The sequence below is a fragment of the Triticum dicoccoides genome, chromosome 5A (genome assembly GCF_002162155.2).
Source record: "Triticum dicoccoides isolate Atlit2015 ecotype Zavitan chromosome 5A, WEW_v2.0, whole genome shotgun sequence".
In the NCBI taxonomy this organism is placed as follows: Eukaryota; Viridiplantae; Streptophyta; class Magnoliopsida; order Poales; family Poaceae; genus Triticum; species Triticum dicoccoides.
In genome coordinates this window covers 570,701,898-570,711,737 of record NC_041388.1, presented here as the reverse complement: position 1 = coordinate 570,711,737, position 9,840 = coordinate 570,701,898, and positions in this window count along the sequence as shown.

Below are 9,840 nucleotides of genomic sequence, written 5' to 3'. Positions count from 1 at the left end.
AAACAATGTGTGTGTGTGTGTGTCTGTGTGTGTGTATGTGTGTGTGTGTACGAGCAGGGGGCGGCGGCGTACGGGCGGCGGCGGGCGATGCGACGGGGACGGGCAGCGGGCGAGGCAGCGACGACGGATGGCGGGGGCGACGACGGTGACGGCGACGACGGGTGGCAGGGGCGACGGCGGTGACGGCGACGGCGGGTGGCGGGGGCGGCGAGGGCGGCGCGCGATGGGCGACGGGCGCGGCCAAGAAGTTGGATCGAGAAGAAGTGGTGGTCGATGAAAATGATTTTTTCGTAAGTGCCATATATATAGGAGGGGTCTTTAGTACCGGTTGGAGCCACCAACCGGTACTAAAGGCCAATTTTCGCCAGGCCAAGGGGCGGGAAACGGCCCCTTTAGTACTGGTTCGTGCCACGAACCGGTACTAAAGGCCCAATAATTAGTACCGGTTGGAGCCACCAACCGGTACTAATGGTTGTGCGCTGCCACCGGCGGTGCACAATGTTTAGTCCCACCTCGCCGAGCGAAGGGTAGCCGCACTGGTTTATAAACCCAGCCGCGGCTGCTCCTTCGAGCTTCTCTATATATCTGTCTTCTGGGCCTAACTAGGGCGCGCTGCCCTGTGAGTCTGCTGGCCCTTTTGGGCGTGCATTTGCACACCTAGGTCTGGCAGGCCCACTGGGAAGTGCCCCAACAAATTTTTTATATAGTTTTTTCTTTTTGCATTATTTATTTTCTTCTATTTATTTTTGAGTAAATTTTTATATAGTTTTTTTCTTTTCAGCATTATTTATTTTCTTCTATTTATTTTTGAGTAATTTTTTATATACTTTTTTCTTTTCTGCTTTATTTATTTTCTTCTATTTATTTCTGAGTAGTTTTTTTGTGACCCTCTCTACTCTGATACTCCGAAATGATAATACCATTGCAAGTTTCAACATTTTCAGAATTCATTTTGTAGTGATTTTCAATTTCACGGTCATTTAGCTCTCTAAACAATTAGGTAAATGACAGAAAAACAACAAATGATGTCAGAACATGTTGGAAATTGATGACGTCGCTTTGAATGCTGCATAATGAACACAAAAGAAGTCCGGAGTTCAAATAAGTTTAAAAAACATTGAAGTCCCCGTGTAAAAGATGAGTTCTCGTCCGAAACCCTGATACTCCGAAAGAGTTTGTCCAGTTTGTACACGAAGTGCATCCAGTTTTTTCCGTGACCCTCTCTACTCTTTCGCACATGCTATGCGGGTGAAATGATGATACCATGCCAAGTTTCAACATTTTCAGAGTTCATTTTGTAGTGATTTTCAATTTCACGGTCATTTAGCTATCTAAACAATTAGGTAAATGACCGAAAAACAACAAATGATGTCAGAACATGTTGGAAATTGATGACGTCGCTTTGAATGCTGCATACTAAACACAAAAGAAGTCCGGAGTTCAAATAAGTTTAAAAAACATTGAAGTGCCCGTATAACAGATGAGTTCTCGTCCGAAACCCTGATACTCCGAAAGAGTTTGTCCAGTTTGTACACGAAGTGCATCCAATTTTTCCCGTGACCCTCTCTACTCTTTCGCACATGCTATGCAGGTGAAATGATGATACCATGCCAAGTTTCAACATTTTCAGAGTTCATTTTGCAGTGATTTTCAATTTCACGGTCATTTAGCTCTCGAAACAATTAGGTAAATGACCGAAAAACAACAAATGATGTCAGAACATGTTGGAAATTGATGACGTCACTTTGAATGCTGCATACTGAACAGAAAAGAAGTCTGGAGTTCAAATAAGTTTAAAAAACATTGAAGTGCCCGTGTAACAGATGAGTTCTCGTCCGAAACCCTGATAGTCCGAAAGATTTTGTCCAGTTTGTACACGAAGTGCATCCAGTTTTTGCCGTGACCCTCTCTACTCTTTCGCACATGCTATGCGGGTGAAATAATCATACCATGCCAATTTTCAACATTTTCAGAATTAATTTTGTAGTGATTTTTAATTTCACGGTCATTTAGCTCTCTAAACAATTAGGTAAATGACCGAAAAAGAACAAATGATGTCAGAACATGTTGGAAATTGATGATGTCGCTTTGAATGCTGCATACTGAACACAAAAGAAGTCCGGAGTTCAAATAAGTTTAAAAAAACATTGAAGTGCCCGTGTAACAGATGAGTTCTCGTCCGAAACCCTGATACTCCGAAAGAGTTTGTCCAGTTTGTACACGAAGTGCGTCCAGTTTTTGCCGTGACCCTGTATACTTTTTTGCACATGCTATGCGGGTGAAATGATGATACCATGCCAAGTTTCAACATTTTCAGAATTCATTTTGTAGTGATTTTCAATTTCACAGTCATTTAGCTCTCTAAACAATTAGGTAAATGACCAAAAAATAACAAATGATGTCAGAACATGTTGGAAATTGATGACGTCGCTTTGAATGCTGCATACTGAACAAAGAAGTCCGGAGTTCAAATAAGTTATTAAAAATAAAAAAGAGGTGCAATGTTGGTTAATTTGCTTCAAGCCTTTCAGAATAGTGTAGACTGCACTGCACATAGCTCAGTGCAATCTATGCTATTCCGAAAGGCTTGAAGCTAATCAACATGCAGGTGAGCATTGCGCCTCTTCGTCATTGTCTCTGTACTCACGGCTTATAAACCGCTCATACTGCCTCTCTCTTGGCGAGGTGGGACTAAAAATCAGCTTACTAAGAAACTCTAGTACCGGTTCATGCCATGAACCGGTACTAAAGGTCTTCGTGGGGGCCCCAGCCTGACCACAGCCACACTGGCATCATTAGTACCGATTCGTGGCATGAACCGGTACTAAACGTTGCCCACGAACCGGTACTAATGATGCCCGCCCGCCTAGCTGTTGGAACCGGCACTAATGGTCACATTAGTACCGGCTCAAATTCGAACCGGCACTAATGTGCTTCACATTTGACCCTTTTTCTACTAGTGAAGTTTCATCATTGGTATACTGGCTGTGCAATAGTATTAGAATGCCTTAGCTAAAAAATCTTTAATACATCCACAATCAACAGCTAACCCTGAAATAATCTAGTGACATTAAATGTCATTGCTTAAATTTATCGGTGGCATTAGACTGAGTGCGGCATTAGTTAAATGTGGCATCACTTTAGCAGGAGCATTGCTTGACTTGACTGCTGGCGTTATACTAACAGCAAAAAAGTGACAATAAGAGCATGGGAGGCCCATTCAGACAGTGGGCGCGCCAGTACGATGTACCTCCACGGACGGATAGAGTGGTGAGGGAGGTATGGTTGTCGAGAGCAACATATATCGATGCAGCATATGTGGATTACATCCTATTTTTGTTCTCTTTAGCCACCTTTTTCCTATGTGAGGACAACAAACCGATTGACCTGGTCATTCTCTATTGCGTTGTCATGCCTTTCTACCCTTCTTCAACCAAGAGACACAAGACTCATTCCTTAGCTACTAATTTTTCCCTTTTCAACCTAGATGCGGGTTCGATGCCTACTCTCTTGGACAGTACAGTCTTCCTTCCTTTCCTTATTCAACCCAGACATGGATTAGTCCGCATGAAGTAGGGTTTCCTTTAATAGTGCAAATTAAGGTTTTCATCTGCGTGACCAGCAGAGCAGAGGATAGGAAATTGGGAATGTGGTGGAGTGGAAAAAGATCCACATGCAGCGACGTGGTAGATGGGGCAATAGAACAACGGTATGGTTCGAAAAGAGGTAGCATACCTGAGGGTCGGCGGGAAGTGGCTTCGCTCGTGGTCGTCGTCCTGCGCACGCACTACGGCAGCGAGCTTGGGGACGGAGGCCATCCCATGCGGGCGCTAGGTCTGAGAGGACGGAGGCCATCCCACGCGGGCGCTAGGTCTGACACCATGCACGCACGCATGCACTACGGCGCAGTGTGTCAACGCTGCATGTCCTTTTCTTCCCCGGCGGATCTGTGACCACCGGTGAGGAGGGATAGAGAGGCCATCTTTTTTAGATCTGGAGAGAGGGTGATAGTGTGAGAAGCAAGTGGGAAGCCCTTAGCAAGAAAGCTCTGAAGCTTCAGCCTATATATCTTTTTATACTACTAGTACTAGAGGTGGAGTAGTCGTAGAGTACTTTATATTTTCTCTACAAACAATACCAGTTAGTCGTGCTTCAAAACTGAACGACACACCATTAAAAAAAGGTCGATAACTAATGCGGCACCTCGGGCCAACGCGGCCAGATTGCATTTTTCATGAGAAATTACACACCATGCTTCGATGACATGTGGCCCCATTCCAACATGTCAGTGAGACGACGACGAGTCCTTTTGTACAATTTCCGAAAGGACGTGTAGGCCGGGGCGCCTCTTCATGTACCATGGCAAACTGGCAACCGTCCACCGACTCTTCGCCTTTCCCTCTCAATTTGGGACTGCTGACGCACGCTCTTCCTCCCTCCTCCATTTTCCTTCACCCTTCCTTCTACCATTGTTCGAATCGTCTTCTCCATGGAGGAAACAAGCCGGAAATGACCCCGTTATTCTTGCCCCAATCTGAAAGATGATGTGGTGGGGGAACTCATTGATCGGTGCGAAATCATCACCTCGGCTAGCATGGCAGGTTCATTCAAGACCATTCTCGACTCAACTAATAACATCATTACAAGGAACCCAAGGGTCCAGGAGCGGTTTGATCTCCCTTATCTTCTTCGCTATAAGCCTGTTCGCATGGGCGCGGACGACGGAGGCCTCGTCTTGTGCAAGTTGATGCCGCTTGATAACGATACGTGTGATGTCAAGATGCCATCGCTTGAGGGTAAGGCCTAGGATGGCGCAAATGGAGATTGGGTTGTTTATATTGGGTACAATTGCGAGTGGGAACTTGTGAATGTGTACACTCGTCAGCGGAATCCACTTCCAAAAATCTCAGAGTGCCCTGAGGTTGAGCACACAGATGATCTACGCACGTTCAAATCCGATCATGGTGACTGTCGTCTACAGAAGACAGCAATTTGTCGAGTTCCCAACCGCTCTTGGAACTACAAGAACTATGAAGTTGTTGCTATCTTCGACAAGCTTGTTGCCGTCCTTCGTGGTTCGATTGGATGGATATTGATCAAAAATCAGTTTCTATACACGGATGTGTACTATGATGCAATTCAATACGAGGGTCTTGTATTTGCTGCCACCACTCGTGGCACTGTTTTTGCATGGTATCCTCGTAGTTTTGGTACGTTTGTCGTCCACCATAATTATAATTGTTTCCCTTCTCTACTAATTAATCTTCTTCTTGTGTTTCCAAGGTCCTGTGAACATTCCACCACCTATACTTGAAAATTTTTATAACCAAGGGGGAGATGATGATGGTGATGATCACGAGCATGAGGACAAGCAGGAGTTATATACTCAGTGGCGCCTGGCAACTAATTCTGATGGATCACCTCTTCATGTCTGTATATAGTGCACTGAGATTGTTACTACTGAGGGAGCAGGTGTTGTCTCCCATGGTCTCCCTCTCCGGACTTATTCCAACACTTGTTGCAGGGTATTCGGTATGGATACTAGTGTGCTAGCGCCAACTCCTTCTCCCTGGTTCAGTATTGATAGTCTTGGAGAAAACTCGCTCTTCCTTGGACAAAACAATCCAATGATGGTGAAAGGAGATCCAACTACTGTTGACACAACATTACTACCATTTATGAGAAGAAACTGTATCTATACGTCGGATATTGCGGTGGTTTCCTACCCTGGTTGTGATATAGTAGGCTGCTTCAGCCTGGATGATCAATCCTGCGTTGGTCTCGAGATTGATAGTAGCTGGCCATTCCCAGAGAATCACTTGTGGTTCAAAGAAAGCGTTTCCAACGCCGAGGATTGATTGAGTTGAAGTGCATTTCATTGCTTGTTATTTGTTGTGTGATGGAAACTTTAGTATTTATAATGTATCCTCGTTGTCGTTGTGGGTTGATGACCTGTTGTATGTAATAAAATGATATGCATGTGATAACTTACTAAATTTATGAATGGCTTTCGAGTCGCTTCTCTGAGTGGGTGCTGCGACGAGGCAAAAAAATATTTTCCGAATACATAATTGTACGTGCATTGGAACAGGTTATCGGATTAGGCCAATCAACAATAATACACTATTTGTACTAGCTTCACATGTTGCACTATCTCTACGTCTACGTATGTAATACAACAAGTTTTAAACTTAAGACCAGCCACCCATCCTCACAAAGAACACTTTTTAACCTAGCACAGACTCTAGGAAATTTGGCCACAGTATGAGGTGGGCCATATGTTAGTGTGTTCGCTGTATGTAAGCAGCACCTCGAATCCTCGATACTACTACTACTATAAGTTGTAGGAGTAGTAGGGTGGCATGGGCCAGAACAAGCATTCACGTCCAGGAGTACGGCACACACCACCAGCATGACTTCCATCTGACACCATATTTCTTGGAGTCCGTGCTACAACAATCTCTTCAACCTCGTCATTTCTCTAACTCAGCCGTCGCACGGCAGGTGAGGTGGGGGTTTGCCGATAGTCAGTTTCCTCAACTGCGGTCCCACTTGTAAGGCCAACTCCAACGCATGACCCCAAACGGACCTTTGTTTTTCCCGGATTCCGTCTGTTTGGGTAGGGCCACGGGGTCGTGTCCGGGCCATTTCTCGGATGCGGTGGCCGTGCGCCGAACACGTGGACGCATCCTAGCCGCGTAGATTTTTGTTTGCAAACACATATCTTTTTTTCATCATTGATTTTTTGGTACATGGAAATACATCACCAAAAATTTGACTAGAGAAGCAAGACCAAAGAAAACCAGAACCACATGAACACATTTTAGAAGATATCCAACTTCCATAATTGCTCCTATAAGTTGGATTAGTGCCTTCTCGATGCATTCATTGTTGATCTACGGAGGCTCGATCTTGCGTGCTTATTTATTCTTCGAGTGTAAAGAAGTAGACGTCTCTAGCCTCTATTCTATCAACAAGTGCACTAGTCTCATCTCTAGCCTCTATGCTAGCTAAAAGTTCTAGAACATCTACTAAATTGCCCTCTATCAATATATCATTGTACTCTTGTTCCCAATACCAAAACTTGCATCCATTCTACACAATAAAATTTTAAGTTAGCGCAACTAGTCTAATCCGAGAGCACAACCAAAGATTTGGTTGAGTTCTTCCTCCTTTTGCCGACACGTGGGACATCCAGCATCCAGGTCGTGTCATGCAAGAAAATAAAGTGGTAGTTGAAGCCACGTGATGTGCATCTTGGGTTAAACTGTAAATAGAATCTTAATACTCTTGAGTAACTCCAAAAGCGGCCACCGAAGATCTTTATTGGATTTGTTTTTCATTACCAGCACGTCCAGGTGAAAGATGTGCAGGTTCAGTGGGTCCTCTTGCGTTTTCACTGACATGTGGGACCGCATATGAGCAAACAGATGATGGGCTCCGCATGTCTGCTGACTGGCTTAGAAGAGATATAGAGGAGGGCTGAGCACGGACTCCAGGAAATTTTTTCTCCATAACCAGCACCTCGATATAGTGGGGTGGCATGGGCCATAACTAGCATTCATGTCTAGCAGTAGGGCACACGCCACCCACACGATTCCCATCCGACACCAATTTTCTTGGAGCCCGTGCTACAACCATCTCTTCTCCCTCCTGTTTTCTTAGCCATCGCGCGGTGGGCGGGGTGGGGGTTCGTCGATAGTTGGTTTTCTCAACTGCGGTCCCACTTGTAAGTGAAAATGCAACACAACATGCATTCCCCCTTGAGCGGCGTGCCAGACCAACCATGTGGGGATGCGCATGAACACGACATGCTTTTCCTTTTGAACTTGTAACTTGTAAAATTTGGTTCTGCTCCATGGCGCGATCGATAGATAGAAATAACGATTTTCCCTAGAGTAATGAGAAGTTTGGTTCTGGCGCGGTTCATGCATGGAGTACGTACGAAAATTATGAAGTTGATGCGAAAGGTAAGATAATTACTAGTAGTACCATATACTACTACATGGATTTGACGGAAAGATAAAGATACATATGGATCCATCAACGACATCCTCACGCCCTAGTGCACCAGGTCACCAACCAACGTGTGAGGAGCAATAGCGTTGGCGGCAAGCTCAACGTGCTTCTGAACAATGTCGTCCAATGTTGCCCTGCGGTCCAAGAAGTCCAGCGTCCTATCATCCTCCTCTTGCATGTAGTAGTCCTTGTGGACGATTTGCGCGTAGATGTGGGTGATTATGTCGATGGTGTCTGATACGTCTCCAATGTATCTATAATTTTTTATTGCTCCATGCTATATTATCTACTGTTTTGGACATTATTGGGCTTTATTATCCACTTTTATATTATTTCTGGGACTAACCTATTAACCGGAGGCCTAGCCCAGAATTGCTGTTTTTTGCCTGTTTTAGTGTTTCGAAGAAAATGAATACCAAACGGAGTCCAAACGGAATGAAACCTTCGGGAACGTGATTTTCTCAACAAACAAGACCTGGGAGACTTGGACCCTACGTCAAGACACAAAAGAGGAGGTAGGGGGCGCGCCTACCCCCCCCCCAAGCGCGCCCTCCACCCTCATGGGCCCCTTGTTGCTCCACCGTCGTACTCCTTCCTCCTATATATACCTACGTACCCCAAACGATCAGATACGGAGCCAAAACCCTAATTCCACCACCACAACTTTTTGTATCCATGAGATCCCATCTTGGGGCTTGTTTCGAAGCTCCGCCGGAGGGGGCATCGATCACGGAGGGCTTCTACATCCACACCTTAGCCCTTCCAATGAAGTGTGAGTAGTTCACCTCAGACCTACGGGTCCATAGTTATTAGCTAGATGGCTTCTTCTCTTTTTTTGGATCTCAATACAATGTTCTCCCACTCTCTTGTGGAGAACTATTCGATGTAATCTTCTTTTTGCGGTGTGTTTGTTGAGATTGATGAATTGTTGGTTTATGATCAAGTCTATCTATGAACAATATTTGAATCTTCTCTGAATTCTTTTATGTATGATTGGTTATCTTTGCAAGTCTCTTCAGATTATCAGTTTGGTTTGGCCTACTAGATTGATCTTTCTTGCAACGGGAGAAGTGCTTAGATTTGGGTTCAATCTTGCGCTGTCCTTTCCCAGTGACAGTAGGGGCAGAAAGGCACGTATTGTTTTGTTGCCATCGTGGATAACAAGATGGGGTTTTCATCATATTACATGAGTCTATCCCTCTACATCATGTCATCTTGCTTAAGGCGTTACTCTGTTTTTAACTTAATACTCTAGATGCAAGCTGGATAGCGGTCAATGAGTGGAGTAATAGTAGTAGATGCAGGCAGGAGTCGGTCTACTTGTCTCGGACGTGATGCCTATATACATGATCATACCTAGATATTCTCATAACTATGCTCAATTCTGTCAATTGCTCAATAGTAATTTGTTCACCCACCATAGAATACTTATGCTCTCGAGAGAAGCCACTAGTGAAACCTATGGCCCCCGGGTCTATCTTTATCATATTAATCTCCTACTACTTAGTTATTTCCTTTGCTTTTTACTTTGCATTTATTTTACTTTGCATCTTTATCACAAAAATACCAAAAATATTATCTTATCATATCTATCAAATCTCACTCTCGTAAGTGGCCATGTAGGGATTGACAACCCCTATTCGCGTTTGTTGCGAGGATTTATTCGTTTTGTGCAGGTACGAGGGACTCATGCGTAGCCTCCTACTGGATTGATACCTTGGTTCTCAAAAACTGAGGGAAATACTAACGCTACTTTGCTGCATCATCCCTTCCTCTTCGGGGAAAACCAACGCAGTGCTCAAGAGGTAGCAAGAAGGATTT